The following is a 19253-nucleotide window of genomic DNA, read 5'->3' as shown; positions in this document are numbered from 1 at the left end:
CTTCACAAACTTTTATTTTATGGTTTGTTTTGAATTGGGCTGTCATTAGCAATCAGATAAAATAGCATTCTGGGAGCTCGCGGTTGAACTTGTAGCTAAATGACAGAACAGCAAGTCTAAGGACAATTCTGTCATTTGTATCAAAGGGAAACAATGAAACCATCTGCTTTGTCAAATTGTATCGGCTTTAAGGACATGTGCACATGGTTAATGCATTCTGCGCATAGCCTTCTTCCGTTACACACTTTTTTAACGTCTTAATACCAGAAAGACTGCTAATAAAAGTAATAATTATAGAGAGGCTTTTATTTCCAAAATGTGAAATTTCATATACAGTGGTACTTTAATTCAGTGTTTTTCAACCACTGTGCCGCGGCACACTGGTGTGCCGTGAGATACAGTCTGGTGTGCCGTGGGAGATTATGTAGTTTCACCTATTTGGGTTAAAAATATTTTTTGCAAACCATTAGTTATAATCCGCAAATAATGTGCCGTTGTTGAGTGTCTGTGTTGTCTAGAGCTCGGCAGTATAACCATGTTATACTCTTCCATATCAGTAGGTGGCAGCAAGTAGCTATTGTCGTAGATGTAGATGTCGGGAACATGGTTTGTCGTGATCACAATATGAAGATGACAGCGGGAGGCAGCGTGAAGGTAAAAAGGTATCTAATGCTTAAACCAAAAATAAACCAAAGGCGAGTGCCCCTAAGAAAAGGCATTGAAGTTTAGGGATGGCTATGCAAAACGAAACTAAAATTGAACTGGCTGCAAAATAAACAAAAACAGAATTCTGGACAACAGCAAAGACTTACAGCGTGTGGAGCAGAGACAAAGTACATCCGAACATGACATGACATTCAACAATGTCCCCACAAAGAAGGATATCGTCCGCACAACTTAAATAGTCTTGATTGCTAAAACAAAGCAGGTGCGGGGAATAGTGCTCAAAGGAAGACATGAAGCTGCTACAGGAAAATACCAACAAAAAAGGAAAAAGCCACTAAAATAGGAGCGCAAGACAAGAACGAAAACACTTACACACAGGAAAACACCAAAAAACTAAAAATAAGTCACTGCGTGATGTGACAGGCCGTGACAGTACACCTACTTTGAGATAAGAGATATAGTGATGCATGGTTGGTTATGGTTTACAGTCATATCCAACAAGTTTTTACTGTCAATATCGCCTGCTCATATTTTAATGATTTCTGCTGGTGGTGTGCCTCCGGATTTTTTCAATGAAAAAATGCGTCTTGGCTCAAAAGAGGTTGAAAAACACTGCCTTAAAGGGGAACATTATCACCAGACCTATGTAAGCGTCAATATATACCTTGATGTTGCAGAAAAAAGACCATATATTTTTTTAACCGATTTCCGAACTCTAAATGGGTGAATTTTGGCGAATTAAACGCCTTTCTAATATTCGCTCTCGGAGCGATGACGTCACAACGTGACGTCGCATCGGGAAGCAATCCGCCATTTTCTCAAACACCGAGTCAAATTAGCTCTGTTATTTTCCGTTTTTTCGACTGTTTTCCGTACCTTGGAGACATCATGCCTCGTCGGTGTGTTGTCGGAGGGTGTAACAACACGAACAGGGACGGATTCAAGTTGCACCAGTGGCCCAAAGATGCGAAAGTGGCAAGAAATTGGACGTTTGTTCCGCACACTTTACCGACGAAAGCTATGCTACGACAGAGATGGCAAGAATGTGTGGATATCCTGCGACACTCAAAGCAGATGCATTTCCAACGATAAAGTCAAAGAAATCTGCCGCCAGACCCCCATTGAATCTACCGGAGTGTGTGAGCAATTCAGGGACAAAGGACCTCGGTAGCACGGCAAGCAATGGCGGCAGTTTGTTCCCGCAGACGAGCGAGCTAAACCCCCTGGATGTCTTGGCTCACACCGTCAAGAGAAGAATATCGACCCTAGCTTCCCTGGCCTGCTGACATGAGGGTATGTCTACAGAATATATTAATTGATGAAATTTGGGCTGTCTGCACTTTCAAAGTGCATGTTGTTGCCAAATGTATTTCATATGCTGTAAACCTAGTTCATAGTTGTTAGTTTCCTTTAATGCCAAACAAACACATACCAATCGTTGGTTAGAAGGCGATTGCCGAATTCGTCTTCGCTTTCTCCCGTGTCGCTGGCTGTCGTGTCGTTTTCGTCGGTTTCGCTTGCATACGGTTCAAACCGATATGGCTCAATAGCTTCAGTTTCTTCTTCAATTTCGTTTTCGCTACCTGCCTCCACACTACAACCATCCGTTTCAATACATTCGTAATCTGTTGAATCGCTTAAGCCGCTGAAATCCGAGTCTGAATCCGAGCTAATGTCGCTATAGCTTGCTGTTCTTTCCGCCATGTTTGTTTGTGTTGGCTTCACTATGTGACGTCACAGGAAAATGGACGGGTGGTTAAAATCAGGCACTTTGAAGCTTTTTTTAGGGATATTGAGTGATGGGTAAAATTTAAAAAAAAACTTCGAAAAATATAATAAGCCACTGGGAACTGATTTTTAATGGTTTTAACAATTCTGAAATTGTGATAATGTTCCCCTTTAACTTACAAGTATTTTGAGATACGAGCCTCCCCACCACTAGTTGCCGTAGCAAATGTCACAGTGAACCCTGTACGATCCGACCGAAAAATGTTGTGTTTTACTCGCTAGCCTTAGCCTATAGCAGGCCTTCTCAAATAGTTGGGCGCGGTTCAATGCTAGCGGGGGGGAACGTGCTTTTTTTTCGAAGCGGTGGTCGACAATGAAAGGCTGGTTTGTTGTTTCCTTTAATGTTGATAAGCATACAATGTTATGCAGAGGTATAGTTATAACAATTTTATAGACAAATTATACTATTTATAGTCACGGTGGAGAGTGGGGCGGGGCACTAAATATTTATTTCTTCCAGGGGGAGCGTAACAGAAAATAATTGAGAAGCACTGGCCTATAGATAGAGATTAACATACAAAAGCCAAAACCAGTGAAGTTGGCACGTTGTGTAAATCGTAAATAAAAACAAAATACAATGATTTGCAAATCCTTTTCAACCTATATTCAATTGAATACACCGCAAAGAAAATATACTTAACGTTTGAACTGGTAAACTTTGTTATTTTTTTGCCTGTAACATGTTTCAAAAAAGCTGCCACAAGTAGCAAAAAAACACTGAGAAAGTTAAAGAATGCTCATCAAATACTTATTTGGAACATCCCACAGGTGAACAGGCTAATTGGGAACAGGTGGGTGCCATGACTGGGTATAAAAGCAGCTTCTATGAAATGCTCAGTCATTCACAAACAAGGATGGGGCGAGGGTCACCACTTTGTAAACAAATGCGTTAGCAAATTGTCAAACAGTTTAAGAACAACATTCCTCAACGAACTATTGCAAGGAATTTAGGGATTTCACCATCTACGGTCCGTAATATCATCAAAAGGTTCAGAGAATCTGGAGAAATCACTGCACGTAAGCGATGATATTACAGACCTTCGATCCCTCAGGCGGTACTGCATCAAAAACCGACATCCGTGTGTAAAGGATATCACCACATGGGCTCAGGAACACTGCAGAAAACTACTGTCAGTAACTACAGTTCATCGCTACATCTGTAAGTGCAAGTTAAAACTTGACTATGCAAAGCGAAAGCCATTTATCAACAACACCCAGAAACGCCCCGACTTCGCTGGGCCCAAGCTCATCTAAGATGGACTGATGCAAAGCGGAAAAGTGTTCTGTGGTCTGACGAGTCCACATTTCAAATAGTTGTAATACACTTTTTCACCACTTGTGCAGTAATGACAATATAAAACAAACACAAGAAGTCTGGAGCTAAAGTTTAAAGTTTCTAAAGCGCAAAAATTATGACTAAAGTGGTGAAGCTGTATTTTCGTTTGGACTTTAATTCTATTGACAGTTTAGTTAGGAAACATATTTATTATTAATTGAGATTATTTATTTTAGCACTACATAATTCTGTTTAAAACATTTAATTTTTCGTCAGTTATTTATGAATCCCTTTTTGTGCAGAACATTTGGTTAGTACTTATTTTTTTCTATTGAGCCTGACCTAAACCTAAAGTTTATGTGTTAAATAAATAATAATATTTGTGATTAACACAGGGTTTTACTGTTTATCATTTAAAAAGGTTGTAAACTGTAAGTAGGTTAGCAACAATTATTGAATACTATTAAAATCAGAAGTAAGATTATTATAAACAGAGTATAAAGCACAATGATCATACAAAGCATCCTGATTGGCAGCCAGCAACAGGTGTGTCCTGATTGCCAATCAGGGAATGGTGAGAAAGCCAGCGCTCAGACAGGTGAATAATTGGCAACAAAGGAGGCAAACAGGTAATGGAACCCTAAATAAGACCGCTGGACAGGAAATAAAACAAAAATACCAGAAATTAACAATAGTTGTAATGACAAATATAATTTTTTCAAAGTACGAACAGTGTCACAGAACCAATTAAAATTGTATCCCAAGGTACCACAGTATTTTACTTTAATAATAGTTTGTAATGCACGACAAAGTGGAAAAGAAAAGCTGCTGGATGCAACACATGATAATTAAAATAAATAAATAAAATTGGGTTGCCTACAGCCACAGCTGTTAACACCAATGTTTTTTTTGCCTGAGCAAAAGAATAGACAATCAGACTACAGGAAACGTGGCATTAAATTAGAACATTTACTGTATTTTTTTGTTCATAATACTACAAAAATAATTGCTGTCTTTAATTGTCCACTTTCAAGAGGCTCGCTCCTTCTGTCTTTGGCTAACCAGAAGCCTGAAAAACAATGACTTTGACACATATTGGCCACTATAGTTTCTTATTTATTGCTTTATGCACATCTAATGTACAGTATTTAGGTCATACATTTTAAAATACAGTGTGTCTATTATTTGGGTAGACATGCGTGTGTATACAGTATGTTTTCAACTGCAACTGTATATTGCAATGTGTTGACATCCTTAACTCGAATACTTAGTATCTCTGACAGTATTGCTTAACATACAGTACTTACATCAGGGTAACAGACACATTCTGCTAGAACTACACAAAGGGATCCCTAAAAAAATACATATGTTAAGGAAAAACACAAAAGCACACGCAAGCGGACAACAAATGTTTTTAGGAGACTGGATTGATGTCCCACATTGGCGCCGATGTTTGGAGAGTAAACAGTAAAGAGCACATGGCGTCTCTGGACGACAACTTTTATCAATGCAGACGCTCTCTTAAGAGCTCATTTAGAAGCTTTAGTGTAGGTCATAAATCCATCAACGGTGCAAGAATGGCCGAGGGGCAGCCGTGAGTGGCCCCTGGTTGTCTGCTGACGAGGGGGTCCGGATGGCAGAATTGCAACTGGCAGACACCAGCAAAGTAGCAGACTGCAGGATGGTTCATTATGTTGAAAAGGCTTTACTTTCACTTAGGATTTTAGCTTGGTACTGTATGTGTTTCCATTGCACAAAGTTGTGTAGGACGCCAAAAAATGTGTCTGTATTGTACCTATGATATGGTACATATTGGAAATATCAGTTGATCCCCTGAAAACTGAGCATATGCTGCGTAAAATAGCTTTAATTCTACATATTTACATTAATTTGGAATGAGCGATATGGCCTAAAATGTATATTGTGAAATATGTATTGTATGTAGCAGCCTCCTGTGAGAACGATATACATCACAATATATTTTTTGCTAATAGAACCAATTCAAAACAGGCCACAGACTCCTAATTTGGCTGCTGACATATGCTGTAACATATTGTATCATTTTTGGTTGAAATATTTTCTCAAAATGATTATTAATCTACTTGCTAATGCACTGTTAATATCAGGTTATATTCTGTTGTATCATGGTTCTATCTACTGTAGACTTCTGTTAAAATATACAAAACACTTATTCTTCTGCTGTTTGGATACTTTACATTATGCTTTTGCGATACTACACATTTTGCGTATCGATCCAATAACAAGTAGTTACAGGGGCAGCCTTGGTCATACTAATGTTGATACTGATACTTCACATTTTCATGATTATTGAATGAATACATTTTAGACCACAATTATAATCAGACAAAAGCACAAGATTTCAATTAAATATATAAATAATTTCCCTATTTTGAGCAACAGTCAACAGTGCAAAATAACTACATCCTCCTACTGTGTGTATTGTAGCATGTTTAGCTATTCTTCATTCTCCAGTGATAATGTTACTTGAAAGAAACAGTTTATTTGCCACCAATGATGCAAGGATTGCAGAATTAGAAGTGGCTTTGCACTGTGGAGGGACATTAGCTCCCAGCTAGAATTCTACATTGTGTTGAGGAGTCCTACATTGTCTTGTTGCTGTCACATTTGCGGGACACAGTTAAAACGTGTCATTAACATGCATTGTCACGAAACGATAGTATTAAAAGCTCTATCGTTGGCCAAATTCTTATAATTTATTTTGTATATCGTCTATATCGCACCACCCTAAATAAAACCTTTAGAATTATTAAAAGTTCACGTTTACACTGCAGACACATGTTGATAGTTTTATTTAAAATCCATTATGATGGCGTATAAAACTCGAAATCATATTATCTGTTCAAATACATATGGACCTTGACTCTATTTTATTCCCTAACTGGTGGAGTTATTCCCCATGTTCCAGTAGCACATAATTACTCAACATGAGACATGAGGTTTTAATGTTTAATGAAAAGTGAGGCTTTCAGGGAGGATTCCTGGTACTTTGATGAATTAGACCGCTTTTTAGGGACATTCAGTGGAGATTAATCCATAACGAAATGTGTCAAAACATTTCTCCTCACCTTTTGCGAACCCAGCGAGAAGCTTAAGCCCGACAACAAACGACTTTGACTGGCATACGGTTATTGGTCTGATTGAAAAACATCTGCGCTGGCTTGGCTCAATGGAACCGTGCAAAAAAATGAAAGGCTTTCAAGACCATTATAAAATGAAAATGGTGAGGGTTTGGGGAATCCAATTTATGCAATGACCCATAAATGTGCCGCCAGTAATGGTTATGTAACTAATGAGGCATATAAGTAGACAACAAATATGACATTTTACTGCACTTTTTTACTTGTTCCCCTTCCAAGAAACATGGATATAAAGTTAATTTATACTTTTATAATAGATACGGTACTAATTCCGGTACCTGGGAATTGATACCTGTACTCAACGGTGACAATTGTTTGTTCGTGTGTTAATAAATGTTCATCTGTTTAATAATACAATCTAATGTTCCTATTTAACATTTAACAGTGAGCAGATTAAATTAACTCTGCTGTCTAGTTGTTACTGTATATCTTGATTTCTTACAATTCTGAGTCTCATTTGCAAGTATTGTACAGCAGACTTTGCATGCAGTTGCAATTCCAAGACGCCAAATGTTGGTAGTGTATAGATTACGGTGTGTTGCCCAGTCAGAGAGTAGTCTTTGCCATTAAGCTGAATCTTGTCTTTTGTTGAGCTCTAAATGTGTTAAAACAGTAAGTGTTGTACTTATTACACACCAGCTGTTTGATTGTCACATACATTTTAGTTGTTTTCATTAACAAATTTGGAGATGTTGAAATCATTAGCCTTTCTATGGAAAATTCACAGTGAACTAACATCGAGTTACCACATTTTAAAAAGTGGAGCCTTACTGTACATCCGACTGGCTCTAAGAGCTTGTTTCCTTGCCAAGAGTTTGAACTGGCCGCGTCTACAACCGGATAGGACAGGGGTCGGCAACCCAAAATGCTGAAAACGCCATATTGGACCAAAAATACAACAAAAAACATCTGTCTGAAGCTGCAAAAAATTAAAAGCCTTATAAGTCTTATAATGAAGGCAACACATGATGTAAGTGTCTATATAAGCTATCTTAGCCTACTATCAAAATGACAATATGTCGCAGGCTGACGCAAATCTTTGTTGACAGAAATGCTGAAATTTAATATTTATACTACACATTTTTACAACATTAAAAAACATTAGTATAACGGAGGTTTCTCAGAGGGTCAGATAAATCCTGGAAATTACTGGCTTATAATGGCCAAATGTATAGATGTGTGTGTCCAAGTTAAAGGAAACGGCAGGCTGTCTGTCTTCTTCTAATGGATTTATTACAATGTTTGCTAACTGCGTAAAGTTTGCTGTCGTCTATAATGGCACACAAACAACTATCAGAAATGCAGCCAATATTACATACAAATAACATGTCATGAGGCATGCAGATATAAATTAAATACTCAGAGTATATACGTAAAGGAAATGAAATGAGCTCAAATATACCTACAAACAAGGCATAATGATGCAATATGCACATCAGTAACATGTTAGCATCGATTAGTTTGCAGTCATGCACCGACCAAATATGCCTGATTCGCACTCCAACAAGTCAATAACATCAAAAAAGCTCACCTTTGTGCATTCACGTACAGCATAAAACGTTTGGTGGACAAAATGAGACAAAGAAGTGGCATCAAACATGTGTTTCTGTGGCAGCGTTGGAGAAAGTTGCACATGTAAACAAACTACGGTGAGTTCAAGGACCGGGATTTCGAACAATTAGACATGTCTGTCCCCCTACAGAAACCATATTAAAACAAAATATATATATTTTCCCCTATTTTTATACATTTTTAAAAAAGCTCCAGGGAGCCAATAGGGCGGCGTTAAAGGGCCGTGTAGCGTCGCGGATTGCCGACCCCCGGGATAGGACATCAAGTTCAACAAAGGTATTAAAATATGACAATTAGATTTTACATGGATCGGTACCCGGTAACACCAGCGGATTTCGGTCGGTACCTATATAAGTACAGAATCCTTAGCTGTAATACAGTTCCAGTTAGACTTCAGTTGGAAATGTACAAAGCACTCATTTTTGTTGTTCTTTCACTACTTTATATTAAAGCGAGTGTAGTGGTTAGCATGGCTTCTTGTCTCCTCCTGCTGTGTTTTTTGCATGTGTTTCTGTCTAGTTCCAAATTTTTGAGCACTCTGTATTACTTTATTTAGCATATAATCGATATTTGTCCCTTCGACTTAAAATAGATCCAAGAATCATATACCGTAACAGTGTGTTTATCAGTCGTGTAGCTTTTAATATTATTATGACTAATCCGCTTGACCAATGAGCAACCAGCATTTGTTTACATCCCTCATATGGTACGTCTAAGCACATTTGGAACCCTCGTAGCAAGGTGCCATGCGGTGGCAAAGGGGCCATTATTGGACACATAATGTCAAAGTAGGTTCTATGCTCAGAACCACAAAGCCCATCTGGCTCATCCTGGTTCCTTGTCTCCATGCCGAGGGGGTGGGGGACGGTGTCTGGCGCCATATTGCTTACGGCCACAGATTCATTAACCTTCACAACCCCTCCTGGAGGCTCCGTATTAATATCTACATCTGTTGGGAGGAAGAATGGGCCTGACAGGCTTATTGGATGATAGACTGGCGTTCGGGTCACGTTGAGTTCACCATCTCCGTAACAGCGCGTATGCTTAACATTAGCCTAGCTTTGTATAAGTAACCCAATGATGTCTCGCATTCAGTCTTTGACATCTGCTGCCTAAACAAGAAGAAAAGTTTGTGGAAATAGCCGCCTTCCAGTTGTTTGCTGGTAATACCGCTGAGGTTTATTGTGGTTTTACCAAGATTGACTAGAAAATTACAATGTCGCTCCTGAGGTTTCCAGCAAGCGTTATTGGAAGCATTCTGTTGGGAACAAAAACCTCTCAGTGGGTGAGTGACAAGACAGAGGCGTCATGCTGTGTTTGTCTTTATAACTCACACTTTAACAACAGCCTGCTAAGATGTCATAGCGGGGGGAAAATGCTTTAAAAAGCTTTAACATTAGCTCTACTTGTATGGAATTTAACAAAAAAGTGAACAAAAACCTATTGCAAATAAAATTATAAAATGCAAATTAGCTAAGGGATTATTAAATCTTCACAGCAGGAAATATATTGACGAGACAACGCCAAGCAAGTTAACTGTTTATGTGTAAGACTTTGCATAACAACAAGGACATCTTCCTCAATTATGATGTCGTCATGGTGACAATATAGCAACGCTAGAAAGATTTGGACTTGCAATTCTGGAATTTCTAGTTTTTTGTAGCACAGTTGATGTCAAATGCACATTTCTATATAGATAGTGGAAAACTAACTTTCCCATAGGAAATCATGAAAAACAGTAACGATCAGTTCCTGGGTCAAACTGTGGCCATCATAAAAACTTCATTAAAAGTATAGGCAATGTTTATAATCGCATTCTAACATATGAAAAAGGTTTGAATAGAAGCTAACTACTGTTAGAGACGTCTTTTTACTAAGTCACTGTTCTGTGTGAAACCGCACATTTTCAGGTAGTAACCAGAGTTGCAACAGAAGAATAAGTGTTGTGTCGATACTAGCGTGAAGAGATTGATATTTTTCAGTTCTTGTTTATTTTCACACATCTGTGTGTTTTTGTTGTGTTGTTATATATTCTGTATTTTGTATAAACTTAGGCAATAAGTTATTGGACATTAGAGGGTTTTCAGAGCAAAAAACCCAAATCATTGGAATGAGAGCCAATAGTAGTTTTTGCTTTTGATGATCTAGAAAAATGTGCAAGTAAAAAGTATTGTTATCGTCGATAGGGATACTCGCCCTGTGTTTGCTTAGAATTGGCTCAATACCAAAATTTGTAGTATCGCCCACCTCTGTTGTGAACACCAGAGACGGTGTCAGACAATTATTTTTAAAAACGTTGCACAGCTGATTATCTGCTAAGCAAGATTCCATGTTCACACAGCTTGTTAAGTGCACACAGTTATGGCCACACACAAAAAACAAACAGTTTGTCCTTACTGAACTGAGGTTTAAATGATATTCTTAAGTTTTGTTCGACTTTTAGAGGAACTTTTACCTGTAAAGGTGGGTGAAATGTTGTATGTCCCAACAAGTGATGGGTACCGAATGTGGTACTTTTATTGGTACCGACTGAAGTCCGTCGGTAATACCGGGTACCGATTTACGTCAAATCAAACCATATTTCAACACCTTTGTTACACGTAACGTCACGTCCCGTTGCATACTCCGTACTTGCTCAAACACTTGGCCAGGACACAAGCAGTCAATTACTCAGCCTTAATAATGTTACAATTTTCCGTGCCAACACAGCAAAAAGAAGGCGCAAAAGTACAGTAAGGGTCTACTTGTCAAAATGCGCTAGCTCAATGCTAATTTGCATTGAATTTGCCATTTACATGCTACTAATTAGTCTTAGCGATTTTACATGGCGAATTAAACACCTCCATCTGCTTGACAGTTATTTTTCCCCTGCGTCAAGAGTTTTTTTCCTATCTTGGCATCTTATTTTTGTTACACTAACTGTTTTCGTTGTGTCTTGCAGTGACTTGACCACCGTTTCTGAGCTCTGTTCTTCACAACTGTTTTGATTGGTGATCAGAGGACTCACCCTTCTGTGATCACTAATCAGGAGGGTATAACTGTCAGTGTCACCTTCATTGCAACACTGGTTTATTTGTTTATTGTGACTAATGTTCATGGTGGGCCTTTTGGTTCTTTAGCACACTAAGCCTTTTTTACCGGCAAGTCACTTCCTCTCTCTGCATCCTGGGGTCACACCAACAACTGCCATGCAAGTTCCTGACTAATCCATTCATCCATCCATTTTCTACCACTTGTCCCTCTCATTGTCTACTATATAATTCAGTACAGTACAAAACAATACTTGCAAATGAGACAAAGAAATGTAAGAAAACAAGATGGAAAGACTGTAAAGCACAGCTCAGTGTTAAATGTCACATACTTTTTTTTAAACAATTAACATGTATTAAAACATTTGAACACACACAAAACTGCTGAAAATTGGTTCCGTTGAGTACCAGCATCGATTCCCAGGTAGCGAGAATTGGTACCGTATCAATTTAAAAGTGAAAGGTAGCCATTTTGGTAGAGTTCGACTTTAGAGCTTCCCCAATATGCCATATTTTTTGGAATATAGAGGGCACCAGGATAAAAGCCGCACACTTAACATTTTTAGAATAAAAATATATTTTCCATATATTAGCTGCACCGGACTATAAGCCGCAGATACATATGGTGTGAAATTAGTTATTTACGCATAAATATTTTGTAAATGTTTATTTACATATTGTGGGAGTCAAGATAATGAGGCGAGAGAGCAGAAGTTCTGAGCCGGTGAGTTTATTATCAGACTTCTTTCCACAACAACAACAACAACAACAACAACAACTCTTTTCCCCTGGAAGTTTGTCCCCTTATAACTGGTCTGATCTATCCACCAATCCCCAATCTGGTGATGAGAACGATTACTGCCCCGCTATACAATCTTAATTGTTTCCAAACGGTGTCTGTAACGCAGCAGTAAAACGGCTGATCACACAAAACAGAAATCATGGTCATGGACCCACTAGCTGCAGAAGATAGCTCTTCATCAGCTAAACAAACAGACTCAATAAATCCCCGGTGACGTTTTTGTAAATTTACTGAGACTTCAGTGAGACTGAAACAATACAAAAAGAACGGCATTGTAAGTTATTAATACTAACATACACACTTGTAGATATGTAAGAACATTTAGTAACTAAGAATTGTTTTACTTAAATTGTAAAACTTACAAACGTTACTTGGTGTTATGAATTAAGAATCCATACAGGTAGAAACGCTATGGACGGTTTTACTTTCGGGTTCAAAGCAAAACAGGAAGTACATTTACAACTCGTAGCACCTGCACTGAGCAAACTTGTCCAAAAGATGGCGCCAGAGCATAAACAATAACACTCCATTTCAGTCCTATGCTTGAGTTCAATGAAAACTATTAAACTCAAAACATTATGGCAATTAGCAAAAAAAAATCCATAAATTAGCGGCACTGTCTTATAAGCCGCAGGGTTCAAAGTGTAGGAAAAAAGTACCGGCTTATAGTACGGAATTTACTGTAGTCAAATCACGTTTCTTTTTATAGCGCCATGTCTGGAACTACACTCTTCGTACATTAACACAATTATCTGAAACCCCACATGAGCAAGCACTTTGACGACAGAGGCAAGGAAAAACCTCGCCCTTACAATCCATGTAATAACATCCATCTACAAGTCCTCACAGAATGGGTCGTAACAACACGAAGAAACATGACGTCTGATCCAGTTGGGAAGAAGACAGGTGAGAATACGGAGACAAGAGTTGTATTCCAGCAGACTCCTACACCTAAATAAATCACCACTGGGTTAAAAATAAACTGAAACCCCTCCTTGCTGCAGTCATGCCAGCCAGCCGGCAATTGACTGCCCGTAAACGCATCATCATTGATGACTTTGCGCGTCAAAGCATGACTCAGCACGTCTGGTATAGAGCAAGGTCGGATGTAAAAGAAGAGATGAGAAAGGATGAGAGGGAGGGAGAGCGTCATGATGACATCACAGGCAGCAGAGTACAAAACATTTGACGCAGCTTTTATACAAGATGACACATGTCGCTTTTAAAGTCAGACTTGCGTGACTAACATCGTTTATCCTTGATAATAAATTGATGGATCCATAAATAACTTCTTTTTTTCTTCTTTTTTTTTTTACAAGCTAGCCTTTGTGCTAGCTCACTACTGTATTTTGCAATATAACCAGCCAATTAGCTATTTTAAGAAAAAGGGAAAAAGAAGTACAGTAGAAACTAGATAGGAAATTAATAAATAAAACAGAACATAAGGAAGAGACCATAAAATCTGTCATATTATTGCTATTTTTACTCAATTTTAACAGTAGGTATCATTAATTACTAGCCAGTTACAGGGCTGCATAGGTAGTTAGTTAACTGCAACTTAACTAAAATGACAGCCATACTTGCATTTAGCTAGTAATCTGTATATATATTGTATAGCGATATACATTTTATACTAATCAGCTACTGTATTTACCATCTTAGCTAGCTAGTTGTACAAAGTGATAGTAGTTGTTGTAGTTAGTAGTAGAACACATATAAAAGGAACTGAGTAATATAGCCTCCTTGGTGGATATAATAAATTGTAAATCATAATAGTCATATTACAGTATTGCTATTTTACTACATTTTAAGCATTGAGTCAACAGTAGCGAACTAGTAGCAAGCTACATGGGTTAGTTACAAAGTTAAATACACATTAAACAACCACAAAACTTGAAATGTCAGATATAGGACATACTGTTGCAATTTTATCATTCTGAAACAAAGTATAGCTAGCTAACTGTATTAAATAGTTTTCTGGCTGGATCAATAAATATCCAGAGTGAATGAGGGCGTCCTGTGTTTAACTTGTAGTAAGACGATGCACTTTATTCAAAAGAAAAACGAGGGCATTGAGAAAACGGATAACTGCAGCCAAGTGAAGACTGTGGAGTATAATACTGCAGCAACAAACAAAACAATGGAGGAAGGAAGGTCTCCTGTACAGTATTTAGTTCCTTAAGGAGACGCATTTTATCCAAGAGAAGACTGTGGGTAGCAAGAAAACAGAGCGCTGCAGAAAAATGGAGACTGTGGAGTATAATACTGCAACGACAAAAAAACAAAAACACTGGAGGGTCTCCTGTACAGTGTTTAGTTCTCCTAGGAGATATATTTTATCCGAAAGGAGACTGTGGGTAGCAAGAAAAACGACCGCTGCCGCAAAATGGAAACGGTGGAGTATAATACTGGAGCAAAAACAAAACAGAGAAGGGTCATCTGCACAGTATTTAGCTATCTAAGAAGACACATTTTATGCAAGAGGAGACTGTGGGCATCAAGAAACTGGACCGCTGCAGCCAAGTGGAGACAGTGGAGTACAATTGTGGAGAGGGGCGTGGTCTGCGGGCCTGCCGCGAAGCGGGGTGTGTAAGGACCGGCCTCGAAGCACAGCTGGCAGGTGATTGGATTACCCAGCTGGGGCTGATCATCCAATCACCTGCCATGCTTATTAGCAGCAGCCGGGCCGAGGCATCCAGAGCTAAGGCAGATCAGCAAAGTAAGCTAATATCAGTGTGCTTATTTTTAGTATTGAATGTTTGGGACTTTTCCCAAGATTAAGTTAAATACACATGAAATGATACGATTCTATGACTGCTTCCTGCTCGTAGTACATAGTGGTCCAAACCAAACTTTGCTTACAATCAATAGCTCTGCTAATTGAAACGAAAAGCATGCTGCGTGAAACACCCCAAAGGGGGTTGTCGCTTCCTTTATGTATCATTCATTATTCATTAATATCATCTTCCTATTGATTGATTGGCGGCTACTGCCTTGCATCCTGCTGCAGCTCTCGCGCATGCTGAGGCTTTACGGTAAATGGCCGTAAATCAAACAAGAGACAAACATAAATATAGGCCATAACAGTACACTTATATACACACATATCACTTAAAGTACATACTATGGTGCACTACAACATAGCATTACACATGACAGTCTATTGTTGACATGCAGCTCCATGCATGCACATGTAACCAAACACCAAAGGACTTTAAAGACCACAAAATAAAATGATAATCCACTAACAAACATGCTCCTACTAATTAAAATGACCACAAATAATATTATTTGTCAAGGACAATACCACTAAGAATGCAGGATACTGAGCATATTTCTATGGGCATATAAGTTTCAAAACAAATAAACCATGACCTAACCTTAATCCAAATTTGTTATCAAGACGCTGTTTTCTGATGGCCACCTTTTGACTCAGGAACAGATTAATTCCATTTCTGACATCCTTTCCCACAATCCCACTTGAGCACAGTATCTCTTACCCGAAAAAACACTTAGAAGTAAATCCTTTGATAGACATTTAAAAATGGCGGCTATTTATTCTGGGAACTCTGAGGAAAGTAGATTAAACTAATCTTGTTTGTTTATTGTACTTCTCCGGGGTTTGGAAGACACTTTGCACGTTTTAACCCGATGACCCATTTTAAGTAGCAGTGAGTCGATAGAAAGGGCAGATACACTTGGGAGGCTGTGCCTGTCATTGTATCCAGTTCTGATAAACCTGGTACAATTAATGTCTATATTCAATAACTTTCAAGTCTACTGTAGTCATTGGGTGTATGGTTTACAAGAGCAAATAAACTTTGGGGTCTCTAATTAGAAGCGGGTAAAAAAAAAAAAAAAACGTTCAGTTCTATGGATTAAGACTATATTTACACAGCTGGTTAATTTAAATTTTTTCATGTAAACCAGTGTTTCTCAACCATTGGGCCCGGGGCCCATAGTCAGGCTGGGAGGGCCCCCGAGAGACCACCAAAAATTACTCAGTTGTAATACACTTTTCTACCACTTGTGGCAGTAAGCGCAAAAAATATGACAAGTGGTGAAGCTGTATTTGCCATTTGCACTTTGATTTTATTGACAGTTTATTTAAAAAATCATATATAATATTGTTTATTAAGTTCAAATGTATTTATTTGTAGCCCTTTGTAGTTAAATGCAAATTTATTTTTCATCAGTTTTTATGAGTCCCTTTTTTTGCATTATATTTGATAAGTATATATTTTTGTGATCAGTTAAGTCCTGATAATAATCTATGTGATTAAAACATGGTTTCATATAATTTGACAAGGTTTTAAACTGTAAGTATGGGTTAGATATAATTATTGAATATGATTAAATGTAAGAGTAAAATTACTAATTCAGTGTTAATACTTGAGGTGGCCATGGGACCCACTGTAGTGGTGAAGTTGGACCACAAGGTCAAAAGGGTTAAAGACCCCTGATGTAAACAGTACGATTTTTTAAATCTGACCCAGGCCTGTTTTGTATGTGGTCATGAATCTGATATGCGTCCGATGAACGCTCAGTCGTATTCATCCGACCTGTACATCCTCTAAAAATGACTTAAGTCACAATTCTTCGCCAAAATAGACGGCCGTGAAACGAAATGGTGGACGAACGAGCAGAAAACAGTCAGTGGCAAAAAAAACTATGTTTTGGAATTTACATCCAAGGATGGCCCCTGGCATACATACTCTATGCAGTTATTTAGGGCCAGAATGACTAGATGAGGGCCACAATGTTATGGCGACCGGTCACTTCAGTAGCTGATCATCACCGTGGTTGTTGTGTTTTCTTCTTCTACTTTGATGACTAAATTCATCATAAATACAATTATACTTTGTCTCTGCTAAATTTTGAGTCAACATGTCCTACATGGGACGGCGTGGCGCAGTGGAAGAATGGCCGTGCGCGACCCGAGGGTCCCTGGTTCAATCCCCACCTAGTACCAACCTCGTCATGTCTGTTGTGTCCTGAGCAAGACACTTCACCCTTGCTCCTGATGGGTGCTGGTTAGCGCCTTGCATGGCAGCTCCCTCCATCAGTGTGTGAATGTGTGTCTGAATGGGTGAATGTGGAAGTAGTGTCAAAGCGCTTTGAGTACCTTGAAGGTAGAAAAGCGCTATACAAGTACAACCCATTTATCATTTATTTATGTTTTAGTTCGGTTTAGCGGCATTGCGGCCTCGTCCAATCAAAAGCCCATAGAGTTCATTGCTCTATTGCTATCGCTTCGAACGCTGTCATCGTGATAGATTTACGGTCATATATCTAGCGACCGTCCTATTTAGGTTTATAGTGTAGCCAAACCTTTTCCCCAAAGATATAATGTCATAGTTTTTGCCCATTTATTGTCTTTTTCAATTTATAACCAAGCATCTGAGCAGTTTTGAATTGGCTTCACTTGGATAAAAGATAATCAACACTTTTCTTTTCACAGACTTTAGCTCCCCAGCTTAAATGCTAACATGAAAACAAGAAACATTAACGTCTTTCGCCATTAGACGCATATAAATACATTGCTGTCTGAGCAACTAAGCTATTCACTTGTGCACATTGAACTTAATGTACATGCTGTTCTCTTTTAGCACAGAGTGATCGTTCTATACTCAAAGGAATACGAGACAAAAGGTGTTTTCACGGTGTGTTCAAGGACCGTTGAACAGAGTAAGACACCACAATGACCGCCAGAAATAATAAACAATAATAATATACAACATGATACATCACAATTTCCAGTTTCTCTTTTCAACCTGTTCACAAAGAAGAGAAGGAGAGACAACAAAGAGTGAGAAACGCCTGTAGTGTAATGCCCGCAGCTAAAAGCAACTGCGTGAGAACGTATACTCGAATATCACAATATAGTAATTTTCTATATCGCACAGACACAAACCCGCGATATATCGAGTATATCGATATATCGCCCAGCCCTACAAATAAGGCAAAGCCATTAAAACAGATAAAATAGTAAGACTAAAACACTATCAGTGAAGCATAAAAAACACAAAACATGCAAAATAGTGGCTTTTATCGAACAGCGTGTCTATTTATTTTAAGTTATTTCAACAGATTTCAGTGTGTGTATAAATACTTTTTGAGAACATTCAACAATACTGTGGTAATAATGATAACCGTGATAATTTTGGTCACGATAACCGTGACATGACATTGTTACATCCCTATTAAGAACCAGTGTACTCAGTTGACAATTGTTTTTGTCTATTTCTTTAGCCAGATTTACAAATTTCTAAAAAAAAAAATAGCTCTGTTCTGCAAAACCTAAATGTTCCGCAATGCTCTCAGGAGGATACATAATGAGTTTTTCATTTCGGAAATAAAAGCCTTTCTCCAATTATCACCTGCTCCCAATAAACGCCCTGTCTTGTTTGAGGTTTAGGGTAAATAAATGCCATGGCTCCACCATTGTTGTTTCTCACTATAACTACGCCCCCAAGCTGCTGCCTCCATTCAGTAATACAACATTGGCTTTTTGTGAGGTCACTGTGCTAATTGCGCCACATGGAGGCAAGCACCAATATCATGACTTCAGGTCCCTGCAGTTTAATCGACGTGAGCCCTCATTTGGTTAGCGGGTTTGACAAGCGAGACAAAGGGATTTTTAAAAAATCAATTAAGATCCGGAACAAAGAGTGTAGCAAGGTAGCAAGCGACTGTCTTATTAAAAACAACAGCTGATAAAGGCAGCCATATGTCAACAGTGCAGTCCCTCCTTGCAACATGGAGGCTGATGGCGGCCACAGATTAATAACCAGTAACAAATAAAGTCAGTCGTCTAACTGTGAAATTGATCATAATTAGCTTTTTTGTGTTCTCTAATAGCAGAGCAGCATCTGTTCCTCTGTTTGCATCGGCTACATTTTGCATCAACATAACACATAAAACACAGTAAATCCTCTGAA

General features: G+C 38.5%; 1 protein-coding gene across 3 annotated transcripts in view; it reads right to left on the bottom strand.

Moving 5' to 3' along the window:
- The window catches only part of LOC133608846 (semaphorin-4B-like), a 173494-nt gene that overhangs the window by 76433 nt on the left and 77808 nt on the right, over positions 1–19253 (bottom strand). The gene's annotated exons all lie outside the window — the stretch shown is intronic.

This window comes from Nerophis lumbriciformis, linkage group LG06 (genome assembly GCF_033978685.3).
Source record: "Nerophis lumbriciformis linkage group LG06, RoL_Nlum_v2.1, whole genome shotgun sequence".
Classification (NCBI taxonomy): Eukaryota; Metazoa; Chordata; class Actinopteri; order Syngnathiformes; family Syngnathidae; genus Nerophis; species Nerophis lumbriciformis.
Note: the sequence above shows the minus strand (reverse complement) of the source record. Positions and strands in the feature narration are given on the sequence as shown.